Genomic DNA, 14417 nt, shown 5'->3' on the forward strand with positions numbered 1-14417 from the left:
TTGGTTGTTGGACTTCCATACAGTTCTATTTTCTTGCAGTTCTGGTTATTTTTTATTTTTAAATTTGTTGTTGTCCTTCTTTTGGTTGTGTGTGGAGGCAAAGTGTATCTACCTATGCCTCCATCTTGGCTGGAAGTCTCCCTCCCTAAATTATTTTGAAGCAAATTACAAGCAGCATATTATTTCACCCATAAATATGTATCTCTAAACAATATGCTCTACTTTTAAAAACAACCACAAAATCATTAAGATAATTTTTAAAATTAACAATTTAAAATCATCTAGTAAGTGTTCAAATTTTCCAAGCTGTTTCATAAATGTTTTATATAGTTTATTTCTTTAAGTCAGGACCCAAATAAGGTCTTCACATTGCATTTGGTTAAAGTCTGTAAAACATTTTTCTTTCCTTGCACTTATTATGCTGAAGAAATTGATTGCTTGTCCTGTAAAATTTCTCACATTTTACATTTTGCTGATTGCATTCTTCTGATGTCGTTTAACATGTCCTTCTACCCCATATTTCTTATAGAATGATAATATAACTGGATACTAGTTTTTTCTATTTAAAGGTTTACTTTATTTATTTTTAGAGAGAGGAAGGAATGAAGAAAAAGAGTGAGAGACACATCAAGTTTGGTTGTCTCCTGTGTTCCTGCCACTGGGGACTTAGCTGGCAACTCAGGCATGTGCCTTGACTGGGAATCAAACCAGCAACCCTTTGGTTCTCAGGCTGGCACTCAGTCCACTGAGCCACACCAGCCAGGACTATGACTACAGACTTTATCAGATTTGGGAAAATACAGTCTGTAATAAAGAGAACAGTCAATCAATCAAAAACAAAACTCACACATATTAGAAATAGCAGACAAGGACAATAAAAACAGTTACTGTAACTATATCCCAGAAATTAAGCACAGACATGGACAATATAAAAAAGATCCCAAACTATGATTCTATAAATGAAGATTACAATGTTTTAATAAAATATATTGGTAGGACTAATGGCATCTTAGACCAGTGCCAAAGAAAAGATTAGTGAACTTAAACTCACACCAATAGAAAGTAACCAAAATAAAACATACACAAGAAAAAAATAGATGTTAAAAGTGAGAAGAGCGTAGGTGACCTGTGGGGCAATTGAAATGGCATAATTATGTGTAATGAGCTCTCCAAAGGAAGAGATGGGGACAAGAAACATTTTGATAAAATTCAATATTGCAAATGCCTTCTCTGTCAAACAAAATACACCCAAATTGCCAAGATGATTAAAAAATAACTTAGTCTTGTGCTCAACACAAAAGGTGTTAAATCTCAGGTTTGAGTCACTTCTTCACTCTTATTTGGAGACTGGGTAAGTTTGGCTAGTAGAAAAATTTAGTTAAAGTGAGGAATCATAAATAATAGTTTACACATAGTTTGACTTTTTAAGTTAAATTTTAGAACATATAAATATATGTTCATTTTCCATACCCATTCTTTGAGTATGAGTCTATGAATTGGAGTTCCAAGACATCCTTGTTACATAAATCACTCTCATGTATCCTCTATCACAGCGATTTTCAACCTTTTTCATCTCATGCTACATATAAACTAATACTAAAACTCTGTCACACACTAAAATATATATATATATATATTTTTTTGCTGAACTGACAATGAAATAGATATACTTTTGATCGACTTACAATAATAATAATAATTATTATTACTATTATTATTATCTACCCTTTTTGCTCCAAAGTGACTTTTAAAAAAAATCAAGTACCCATACTTGTGTATAAGGATTTGTGGTACCAAGAATTAACCAACCAGATGCAACCTTATAATGCAACGTGACCAATAAGATGCAACTCTATTATATGACCTATATATTTACTGTTTAAGGGCATTCACACCAGATGGCTATTTTTGTGTTGGCTGTTGTTATTTTTTATTTGACATTCAAGGGAAAAGAGGTCAGTGTCCCTGACTAGTGTGGTATTGCATCTTTTAAAAATTCTTGTGGTACACCCACTGAAAATAGCTGCTGTATTGATCTCTAGTTTGGATTATGTTAAAATGGAGGAAAAACTTTAAGTCAGTAGCAAAACAATGTAAATGCAGATTGATTTTAACCCTTGTAATCTTTCATTAAGGCTTGTCTTGTCCACTTTTAGTCTAAGGTGTTTTTCTGTTTTGTTTTAGCAAGTTGCCATTAGCTAGTGTTTTTAAGCATTTATCCTAACTTTCACAGAAACAACAATCTTCCTCCTTTCCACTCTCATATTTCATGGGCTATATCATGTTTAATTAAATTTGATAAAAATTATAACAAGCACAACTTACATCTGTAGGTTTAAGAGGAAACACAACTGATTTTTATGGTGTTGTACTCAACTGGTGGAAGCGGAAAATGCCGGTATACTAAAGAGGAACTAGCTGTATGTACCCAGCTGTAAGTGTTCTGGGTACCAATTAGTATATTTTACAGAAAGAATGGAGGATATTAGTTAAATTTAGTACTTGATCTAAGTGGAATTTGGTTTTAAAAGCTTCTATCACTTTTTTTATTTTTAAAAATTTAGTTACAATTTACATACAGTAAAATCTACCCTTTTGAATGTTTAAGTTATGTGAGTTTTGACAAAAACTTCTAGTCGGGTAACCACTACTATCATGATCAAGATATAGAATGTTTCTGTTACTAACTCAAAATTTTGTTGAGCTTCTGCTTTGTAGTCAATCCCTCATCCCACTCCCCGAGTCTCAGCTCCTGGCCACCACCCATCCCTGTATAATTCTCTGGAAATTCATCGAAGTTGTTGCATGTATCATAAGTTTGTTCCTTTTTATTGGTATGAATGTACCATGATTTATCTGACTGTTTACCTGTTGAAGAACATTGGGTTGTTCACTGTTTAGGGCTATTATGAGAAGGACTATTATGAACATTTATGTACAGGTTTTTGTAAGATCATAAGTTTTCATTTCTATATATATTGATGTCATTATGCTTTAAATTTTATTTCCCTAACGGATAATGACATTGAACATCTTTTCATATGCTTATTTACCATCTGTATATCCTTTTTGGTAAAATGTCTGTTCATGTCTTTTGATCATTTTTTTAATTAGATTGTTTTTTCAATGTTGAGTTTGAGATTTCTTTATGCATTCTAGATACAGGTGATTTGTTGGATATGTGGTTTGCATATATTTTTTCCTAGCCTATAGTAGCTTGTCTTTTCATTTTCTTAATAAAGTTCTTTTTTTTAGAGCAAAATTTTCTAACTTTGATGAGGTTCAATTTATAAATTTATCCTTTTTATGGATAATGCTTTTGGTGTCTAAGAACCATTTGCCTAGTCCTAGCTCCTGAAGATTTTCTATAATATATTTTTTCTAAGTAGTATTACTCTATATACTACATCACATCCATGATTTATTTTCAATAATTTTGTAAACAGGATGTGAGTTTTAGGTGAGGTTCGTTGTTTTTTTGTTGTTGCTGTTTTTTCTTTTTTGATTTTTTTTTGTTTATGGATGTCCAATTGCCATATCCTTCCTTCAACTGTCTAGATTTGAATGTCAAAAAATCAGTTGAGTACTCCAGTAGCAACAAGTACACCTAGTGCCAAGATTGTGGCTTCTGATATCATTTTTCAGTAAAAGGAATAAGGCTTCTTAGAGAAATGGTTGATTTTAGGGTGATGGCAGGAAATATAGCAAATGATCCTGGAACATATTATAGTATCAGAAAGTCAGGAAGAAATTAAAAAAAACACACATTAATGGGGGTATGTCAAAATATACACAGGAGCAAACTGGAAATCAATGGCCAAAGTTGGAACAATTTGAGCAACAAAATAAATAAAGTAGTATTTGATTATAGCTCAAAGTATAAAATAAATACCAGGAGTCCATACTGAGATAAATGATTGGATGATAAATAAATAGGAGAAAATAGACAAATCCCCCACACCAGCTTCCAAATAATTGATGCAGATATTCTGCCCTCAATCAGAGGAACATAACTCCCCATTCCTAAGGTGGGCAGGAATGCATAGTAACTTCCTTCCAAATAATGCAGTGTGGAAATAGGGGAAAATTAACTTTACAGTAAAGAAATCTGACAAATGCTACCTCAGCCAAGTGATCAAACTCAGCACCAATGGTCATAAATCATGCTGATTACATGTATTCTTGATATCATATGATAAAAATAGCACTTTACTTCTGTGATCTTTCTTCCAACAACCCATCACCCTAGTCTTATCAGGAGAAAAACATCAGACAAATTCCAATAATGGAGCATCCTACAGAATATACAACCTGTACCTCTCAAAGCTGTAAATGCCATGAAAAACGAGGAAAGTCTGAGAAATTGTCACAGCTAAGAGGAGCCTAAAGAGATATGACAACTAAACACTAAGGAAATCTGAATCCTCTATGACCATTGGTTAATACTAATGTTATCAATGCAGAGTGGGGCAAAAGTAGGTTTACAGTTGTTTGTGTGGAAAATAATACAATAATTAATAAATAATAATACAAGTAAAAGCTCTGTGTTTTGCATACTCACAACTGTAAACCTACATTTGCCCTACCCTGCATTGGGTTCTTAATTGTAGCAATGTACCGTACTAGTGTAAGATGTTAATGCTAAGGGACACTTGGTGTAGAGTCCATGAAAATTCTTCATACTACTTGTATAATTTTTATGTAAATCAAAAACTGTTCTAAAAATAAAGTTTGTTTAATAAAAAGTTCAGTCGGGCATATTTGTGTGTCTATTTCTAGGTCTTCCATTCTGTTCCATTGATCTCTTTGGCTATCCCTCTGCCAATAACATAGTCTTAATTACTGTTTGGTATTGTCAGAGGGATAGCTATGTAGTAGACCTTAATAATTGGGTGTTTTTTGCCCATTTTTAGTTGTTTTCTTATTACTGAGTTTTGAGAAAGTGCCAATGCACTAGAGAGAAATCTACTAGCTGCAAGCGCTCGGTGTGCCTTGGGACCAGTTGGTAGGTTTTACAGAAGGAATGGAGAATGTTAACTTAATAATCTGATTAAGTGAAAGTTGCCTGTAAGTGTTTCTATTACCTTTGTTTCTAGTTTTCTTTCTAGGGTTCAAAGATGCTTGCCCGAATGAATTAACATGAGTCCTTGGCAAAGATGTGGAACGACACTGTATTTACAAACTTGGGTTAGCTGTTGGAGGTTAGGGTAACCTAGATCCACTGGAGAGCCACTGAACACTGAATCTAGGTTAACCTTCTAGAATTATGCCTCCTTGAGCATACACTTTGACAAGATACATCCCTACTTACATAGTTTGGCTTCTCAACAAGAGAATCCTTAAGGCCATGCCTTTCAGCTGGAATTTAACTTGTTTCGTAACCTAGTGAATTGCATAGTTCTTAGCCATACCTGAAGTTATGTATTTACCCCTTCCCTCTTTTTCCCCAAAACCTTTTCAAATATCTTTGGATTTGGGTTGATGGGATTCTGTACTCCCCCACCGTATCTGCAATTGCCTAATTAAAGGGGTTTTAAAACCCTTCCCACCCTACCCCCCCAGACCCCTTTGGTTGCCTGATGAAGCCTATAGGTCTCTTTGACTAATGTTCTAAAGCCTAGTTCATAAAATACCTAGGATTACAAAGGAAGCCAATTATTGAGTTACAGTTATCAAAATATTTAAGCAAATTGTATATGTACAATCCATGGACATGAACTAAGCATATTTATGTGTGCTTCTTTATAAACATTAAAAATCAAGATCTAGTGACAAATTCAATTACTATTAATTAATTCAAAGTAATGATGAGCAAAAATGATACTTCCAGGTATTTGCCACAGCCATTAGTTTATTGGTTAATAACACCTGTGAATTCTATTGGTGACAAAGTCCTCAGTGCTAATACTGCTGTGGTGTATTGCCTCCTCTGATAACAGAAGGAAGTGCAGATTTTCAATTACAGGTTGTTGAAAATAAGAACGTGATTTTTTTTCTCCATCTGAGTTTATGACTTAATGGAATCCCATACCTGTGCTGTGAGATTCTTCACCCTTTTTACATTTTACTTTTTAAATTGTCTCATCTACTACGATTTTCTGTTCCTTTTAATTAACCCCTCTGGGATGCATTTTAGAAGGAAATTAAAGGGTGTGAGGGATATCTGCGAAGGCAGACTTGGCTCCTGGGACTGCCTCCTGTCATTGTGCTTCCCACCCTTCTCTTACTCCCACACTCAATGCTCTGCCTCCTGGGACCAGCCAGATGTTACACACAACTCCCCAACCATGAAAACTAGCCCTAGTCACAGGGCTTGGACTCTGTGTTACTTTCTCTTTGTCTCATTGATTTATCTGCAACACCTACTCATGGCTAGTCATTCTCTCCTTATGATCCTGTCATGTTGGGAAAATATTTTGCCTCAGACATCCTGAATCTGGGAGGTTCTGTTGGAATGTGTGAGAATTCAAGTGGTTTTCCAGTTTCAACTTCTATAGATCCTAGAAGGCAAAATAGAACCACACATTTCAATCTTACTGATAAAGCAGAATATTGACTTTGCTGTGAAAAATGAGCACTCAAGGATATAAGAAACATATTTCCAGTATTGTGAAGCTAAACAATGAAGGCAATTATTTTACTAAAGTGGGGACAGTTGTTTAGCCTTTGCAACATTCTTGTCTTTTCAGTTCCAATGCCTGGAGACAAGCCTTACAGTGAAAAACTCTCAGTGGTGAGAACAAGATGTGTTTTCTGCCTTTGGTGACACTGCTGTTTTTAAAGTGCTTTCCTGCTGTGGGACTCTTGTTGATTTCTGCCCTAGAGGTCGAGGGCAGAGATGTTCCAGTTCTCTCGACAAGTTCCCAGGGGACTGGGAGTGGACTGGATTCTGGCCAGGGTCATTTATTCTTGAAGAAATTAGAAACCAGTGCAATACTGCTCTGCTTATTCAGAAGGAGTAAGAAAAAACCAGCATGTGACAGGGCAAGGAAGTTTATCTCCATCTAGACAATCTTATTTTCATAGGTCTGTAGAAGTGATAAAAATGAAGTCCAAGAAAGTAGAAATGGCTGGTAGTAAAATAAGAGAGACAGAGAGAGAGAGAGACTGATAATACAAGTTTCCAACCAACAAGTTACTTTCATGTAGAGTTAGGATTCTTTCCTTTCTTCTCTCTCACCATTCTTTTTTTTTTAATTAAGAAATTTTACAATATATTAAGATATGGAAAAGTAGAGTTAATTATATAATAAACATCCATGTACAGACAACCCACATGGGACAAACATTACAATACCTGAAGGGCGAGGGAGGCTCTGGTGAGCCAATAAAAATGCCCAAAACAGAAAGGGTCCCAGTTAAACATCTTCCTGGCCCAGAGAATGTGAAGCCACTAGTCAGGTAAGAACTGGTCTATCTACTTCACTCCTTGCTGCCAATCCCCTACCATTTGGAGGGGAAAAAACCTTCAGGTATTAAGTGAGTGAAGAAGACAGGCAGGGAAAGCAAAGAGCAGAAGGCCCTATTTCCCTTTCTTACTGCAAGCTGCCAAGTCTAGGCTGATGAAGGAGGGAAGTTTTACCACTAAGTGAAGTTGTGAGTTTTGATTATTGTGGGGGATTATGCAGTCTAATCGCTAAACTGAGACTATGTTTGTAACTTAAAATTGTGGGACTTAACTGTGGGACTTGTCCATTATTTAAAAGAGAGTGGAGAAGCCATGGGACTCACAGAGTTTTTGTTCAGGAGCAGGGACGGTGTCTTCCACTGAGTAAATGTTTAAAGGAAACAGTGGGAGACAAAGCCAAGTTGAGTTTGGTTGCCAGGAGTCATGCTTGTTCCACATACCACATGGAAAACATTTAGCTGAATCTAAGATGTCATCAATACTAATGCAAAATATAATTTTAGATGCTGCCAAGAAAGAAGAAAATTGCTACTTTTGATACATCACAATTAAGGCAAAAATTTGTGATGAATGAAACACCAAATTTTAAATAAAGATCAGTATTACTGAGTTTTCTTTTTACCTCTGGGTTTAGTGTGTCTTAACACATCACTATCACTGATCTTTACTTAAAATTTTGATGTCTTTGTTCGCAGATTTTTCTTGCATCAATTTCGGTTTTGAAAGATATTTAAAAATATATGTACCTTGACTTTTGAGTGTTTTTTCGCATCCACTAAAGTTTTGCATCTGAGGCAAGTGCCTCAACCATCTTGCCTGCCTCACCCAATTCCTCTGGGAGATAGAGATGGTGATAGAAAAAAAGGGGGGGAAGAAACATATTTAAAAAAAAAGACGGATCCTTTTGTTTATTCTCTTGCCCATGTAATTACAAATAGGAGAAATAGCTTAATAAATTTCCTAAACAGGGATCTCTTTAAAGTTGTTTTTATTTATTTATTTTTCCAATTTTTTAATTTAATTATTTTTCAAGTACAGTTTTCTGTCTATTACTCCCGTCCCATCCCACCCCCGTGCTCCCCTCCCTCCCATTTCCACCCTTCTCAGTTGTTGTCCATGTATCCTTTATATATGTTCCTCTAAATCCCTCCCCTATTTCCCCTGCAATTCCCTCCCCTCTCCCCTCTGGTCACTGTCAGCCTGTTCTCTATTTCAGTGTATTTGGTCATATTTTGCTTGCTTGTTTGGTTTTTTGTTTAGCTTCCTGTTAAAGGTGAGATCATATGGGATTTGTCCTTCAACACCTGGCTTATTTCGCTCGGCATAATGCTTTCCAGTTCCATCCATGATGTTGCAAAAGGTAGGAGCTCCTTCTTTCTTTCTGCAGCATAAAATTCCATTGTGTATATGTACCATAGTTTTTTTTAAAAAAAGATTTTATTTATTTATTTATCTTTAGATGGGAAGGAGAGAGGGAGAGAAACATCAATGTATGGTTGCCTTTCGTGCATCCCCTGCTGGGAGTTGGCCTGCAGGGAACCGGCCTGCAACCCAGGCATGTGCCCTGGCTGGGAATCGAACCTCGATCCTCTGGCCTGCGCTCAATCCACTGAGCTACACCAGCCAGGGCTTGTACCATAGTTTTTTGATCCATTCATTTACTGACGGGCACCTAGGTTTCTTCCAACTCTTGGCTATTTTAAATTGTGCTGCTATGAACATTGGGGTGCATAGGTTCTTTGGGATTGGTGTTTTAGGGTTCTTAGGATACAATCCCAGCAGTGGAATTGCTGGGTCAAAAGGCAAGTCCAATTTTAGTTTTCTGAGAAAATTCCATACTGTTTTCCATAATGGTTGTACCAGTCTACAATCCCACCAACAGTGGACCAGAGTCCCCTTTTCCCCACACCCTCTCCAACATTTGTTGTTTATTGCTTTGTTTATGATAGCCATTCTCACCGGTGTAAAGTGGTATCTCATTGTAGTTTTAATTTGCATCTCTCTGATAGCTAGTGATATTGAGCATCTTTTCATGTGTCTCTGGATCCTCTGTATGTCCTCCTTGCAGAAGTGTCTGTTCAAGTCCTTTCCCCATTTTTTAATTGGGTTAGTTGTCTTCTTAGAGTGAAGTCGTGTGAGTTCTTTGTATATTTTGGAGATTAAACCTTTGTCTGAGGTATCATTGGCAAATATGTTTTCCCATACAGTTGGTTGTCTTTTTATTTTAATGCTGTTTTCTTTAGCTGCGCAGAAGCTTTTTATTTTGATGAGATCCCATTTGTTTATTCTTTCCTTTATAGTCCTTGCTCTAGGGGACATATCAGTAAAAATGTTGCTGCGTGAAATATCTGAGATTTTCCTGCCAATGTTCTCCTCTAGGACTTTAATGGTGTCATGGCTTATATTTAAGTCTTTTATCCACCTTGAATTTATTTTGGTGTATGATGTAAGTTGGTGCTCGAGTTTCATTTTTTTGCATGTAGCTGTCCAGTTCTCCCAACACCATTTGTTGAAGAGGCTATCTTTACCCCATTTTATGATACTGCCCCCTTTGTCGAATATTAATTGACTGTAGAGATTTGGGTTTATTTCTGGGCTCTCTATTCTGTTCCATTGGTCTATGTGCCTGTTTTTATGCCAGTACCAGGCTGTTTTGATTACAGTGGCCTTGTAATACAGTTTGATATCAGGTATTGTGATCCCTCCTACTTTGTTCTTCTTTCTTAACATTGCAGCTGCTATTCGGGGTCTTTTATGGTTCCATATAAATTTTTGAAGTGTTTGTTCTATGTCTGTGAAATATGCCATTGGTACTTTAATAGGTATTGCATTGAATCTGTAAATTGCTTTGGGTAGTATGGACATTTTGATGATGTTAATTCTTCCAATCCATGAACACGGTATACGTCTCCATTTGTTTGTGTCTTCCTTGATTTCTGTCTTCAGTGTTGTGTAATTTTCTGCATACAGGTCTTTAACCTCCTTGGTTAGATTTATTCCCAGATATTTTATTTTTCTTTTTGCTATATCGAATGGGATTTTTTTCTTGATTTCTGCTTCTGCTGATTCATTGTTAGTATACAGAAATGCCTTTGATTTCTGGATATTGACTTTGTATCCCGCTGTTTTGCCAAATTCATTTATTAGTTCCAGCAGTTTTTTGGTAGAGTCTATAGGATTTTCCATGTACACTATCATGTCATCTGCAAACAGTGACAGTTTTGTTTCCTCCTTTCCGATTTGGATGCCTTTTATTTCCTTTTCTTGTCTGATTGCTGTGGCTAGAACTTCCAATACTATATTAAATAGAAGTGGTGAAAGTGGACAACCTTGTCTTGTTCCTGATCTTAGTGGAAAAGCTTTCAGTTTTTGCCCATTCAGTATGATGTTGGCTGTAGGTCTTTCATATATGGCCTTTATTATATTGAGGAATGCTCCCTCTATTCCCACTTTGCTGAGTACCTTTATCATAAATGGGTGTTGTACCTTATCAAAAGCTTTTTCCGCGTCTATTGATATGACCATGTGGTTTTTGTCCTTGCTTTTGTTTATGTGGTGTATTACATTTACTGATTTGCGGATATTGAACCATCCTTGCATCCCTGGGATGAATCCCACTTGGTCATGGTGTATGATCTTTTTGATGTATTGTTGGATGCGATTTGCCAATATTTTGTTGAGGATTTTAGCATCTATGTTCATCAGTGATATTGGCCTGTAATTTTCTTTCTTTGTTGTGTCTCTCTCTGGTTTTGGAATTAGGATAATGCTCGCTTCATAAAAAGAGTTTGGGAGTTTCCCATCATTTTGGATTTTTTGGAATAGTCTGTGAAGAATAGGGGTTAGCTCTTCCTTAAACGCTTTGTAGAATTCTCCTGTGAAACCATCTGGTCCGGGGCTTTTGTGTGATGGGAGTTTTTTGATTACTGCTTCAATTTCATTTGCTGTTATTGGTCTGTTCAGGCTTTCTACTTCTTCTTCATTGAGTTTTGGAAGATTATATTTTTCTAGAAATTTGTCCATTTCACCTAGGTTTTCAAATTTCTTGGCATACAGTTCTTCATAGTAATTCCTTACAATCCCTTCTATTTCTGTGGTATCAGTTGTAATCTCTCCTCTTTCATTTCTGATTGTGTTTATTTGTGTCCTCTCTCTTCTTTTCTTAATGAGCCTACTTAAAGGCTTGTCTATTTTGTTTATCTTTTCAAAAAACCAACTCTTGGATTCATTGATCCTTATAATTGTGCTTTTGGTCTCTATGTCATTTAATTCTGCTCTGATCTTGGTTATTTCCTTCCTTGTACTTGCTCTGGGCTGTCTTTGTTGTTGTTCTTCGAGTTCTTGCAGGCGTCGGGTTAGGTTGTTTGTTTGAAATGTTTCTATTTTCTTTAGGTAAGCCTGTATTGCTATGAACTTCCCTCTCAGGACTGCCTTGGCCGTGTCCCATAAGTTTTGGGTTGTTGTGAGTTCATTTTCATTTGTTTCCAGAAACTTTTTGATTTCTTCCCTAATTTCAATCTTGACCCATTCGTTGTTTAATAGCATACCATTCAGTCTCCATGATTTTGGGTGTTTTGGGTTTTTTCCTTTGGGGTTGGTTTCTAATTTCAGTCCCTTGTGGTCAGAGAAAATGCTTGGTATGATTTCAATTTTCTTGAATTTGTTGAGGCTCATTTTGTGTCCTATCATGTGGTCTATCTTTGAAAATGTTCCATGTGCATTTGAAAAGAATGTGTATTTAGCTTCTTTGGGATGAAGCGCTCTATATATATCAGTCAAGTCCATTTCTTCTAGAGTTTCATTTAATGCTGCTATATCTTTGTTGATATTTTGTTTGGAAGATCTGTCCATTTTTGACAGTGGGGTGTTAAAATCCCCTACTATAATTGTGTTGCTGTCAATATCTTTCTTGAAGTCTTCTAGGATTTTTCTTATATATTTGGGTGCTCCTATGTTGGGTGCATATATATTTATGATGTTAATGTCTTCGTGCTGGATTCTTCCCTTGAGCAATATGAAGTGACCTTCTGGGTCTCTCTTTATGGCCCTTTTTTTGAAGTCTATTTTGTCTGATATTAGAATTGCTACCCCGGCTTTTTTTTCTTGTCCATTTGCTTGGAAAATTTGTTTCCAGCCTTTCACTTTTAGTCTGTGATGGTCTTTTGTCCTGAGGTGGGTCTCCTGTAGGCAGCATATGTGTGGGTCATGCTTTCTTATCCATTCAGCTATTCTATGTCTTTTGATTGGAGCATTTAATCCATTTACATTCAAGGTTATTATTGATAGGGACTTATTCATTGCCATTTTTGTACCACAGTTCCTCTCTGTCTCTCTCTTTTCCTTCCTTTCCTTAAAGCAGCCCTTTTAGTATTTCTTGTAGAGCTGGTTTGGTGGAGGCATATTCTTTTAGACTTCTTTTGTCTTGGAAGCTCTTTATTTGGCCTTCTATCTTGATTGAGAGCCTTGCTGGGTAAAGTAGCCTTGGTTGTAGGCCTCTGGTTCTCATTACTTGAAATATTTCTTGCCATTCTCTTCTTGCTTGGAGTGTTTCCATTGAGAAGTCAGTAGCTAACCTTATTGGGGCTCCCTTGTATGTTACTTCCTTTTTCTCCCTTGCTGCCTTTAAGATTCTCTCTTTGTCTTGAATTTTGCCATTTTAATGATGATGTGTCTTGAAGTGGACCTCTTTGGTTTCCTCTTGAATGGGGCTCTCTGTGACTCCTGGATTCGTGTAACTTTTTCTCTCATGAGAATAGGAAAATTTTCCATCATTACTCTTTGAAATAGGTTTTCTGTCCCTTGTTCTTCTTCTTCTCCTTCTAGTATTCCTATTATTCGAATGTTATTACGTTTCATATTATCTTGCATTTCTCTTAGTACCTCTTCATTCTTTTTGAGCCTCTTTTCCCTTTCTTGTTCTTTCTGGGAGATTCTTTCTACTGTGTCCTCCAACTCACTGATCCGATCTTCTGCCTCATCGATCCTGCTTTTCATTCCTTCTACTGTGTTCTTCAGTTCCGAAATTGTATTCTTCATTTCCTCTTGACCTATGCTGATAGTTTCTATTTCCTTTTTCATGTTGATATAGTTTGCGGAGAGCTCATTGTAGCTCCCCTCTAGTTTCTGGTAGCTCCCCTCTAGTTTCTGGTAGCTCATTGTGAGCTCTTTGAATTTCCTGATAACTAGTGCTTTGAATTCAATATCTGATAGCTGACTTGCCTCTCTTTCATCTGACATTATTTCTGAGACTTCCACCTTTTCTTTCATTTGGGCATTGTTTATTTGCCTTCCCGCTGCTTATGAGACTCTTCTTGTTAGCTTCAGCTTCTTAAATTGATCTATTCTGACTCCCTAGGTTTATGGTGTGAACTTCTGTGGTAGAATACCTGTGAAATTCAGTGGTGCAGTCTCCTGCAGGTATCTTGTTGTTCTCCGCTTCCACCTACTCCTTTGTGTGTGGGTGATCAGCTGGAGGGGGAGGCAAAATGGTTTATGACAGCAGGAGAGTACTTTACGATATTTACAGTCACAGTCGGTGGAGAAGAGATAGAAGATCTTTAGGCTCTATACAGTGTTAACTGTAATCTTCAATGCAATTTGCCACTTTTAAGAAAGAATAGACCAAAGATAAGTCTCTGGTTGGGGAGGGAAGGCTTGTGAGTTGTATCTAGAAAGCAGTGAGGTTGTGGATGGTCAGATTTTGACATAAGGTGAGAGTAAAGAATAGTAAATAGACATAGTGTATGATCAAGTAGAGTTAATCACTACAGTAATAGAATTCAGGAATCTGTAAAGTGGGCTAAGACCCAAGAGATGTGTTGTGAAGTATTTACAGTGGTATAGAAAGCAACAAACAAACAAACAAACAAACACACAAAAAAAGGGCAAGAGAAGTGAGGAAAAAGCAATAAGTTTGGGGTGAAAGGAAGAAGGACTAAAGCAGGAAAAAAGAAAGGAGAGGAACAGAGTACTGAAAGATACCGCAACAACAAAATTAAAAAAATATATG

The sequence above is a fragment of the Sturnira hondurensis genome, unplaced genomic scaffold (genome assembly GCF_014824575.4).
Source record: "Sturnira hondurensis isolate 20B ecotype Veracruz unplaced genomic scaffold, ASM1482457v3 Scaffold0013299, whole genome shotgun sequence".
Classification (NCBI taxonomy): domain Eukaryota; kingdom Metazoa; phylum Chordata; class Mammalia; order Chiroptera; family Phyllostomidae; genus Sturnira; species Sturnira hondurensis.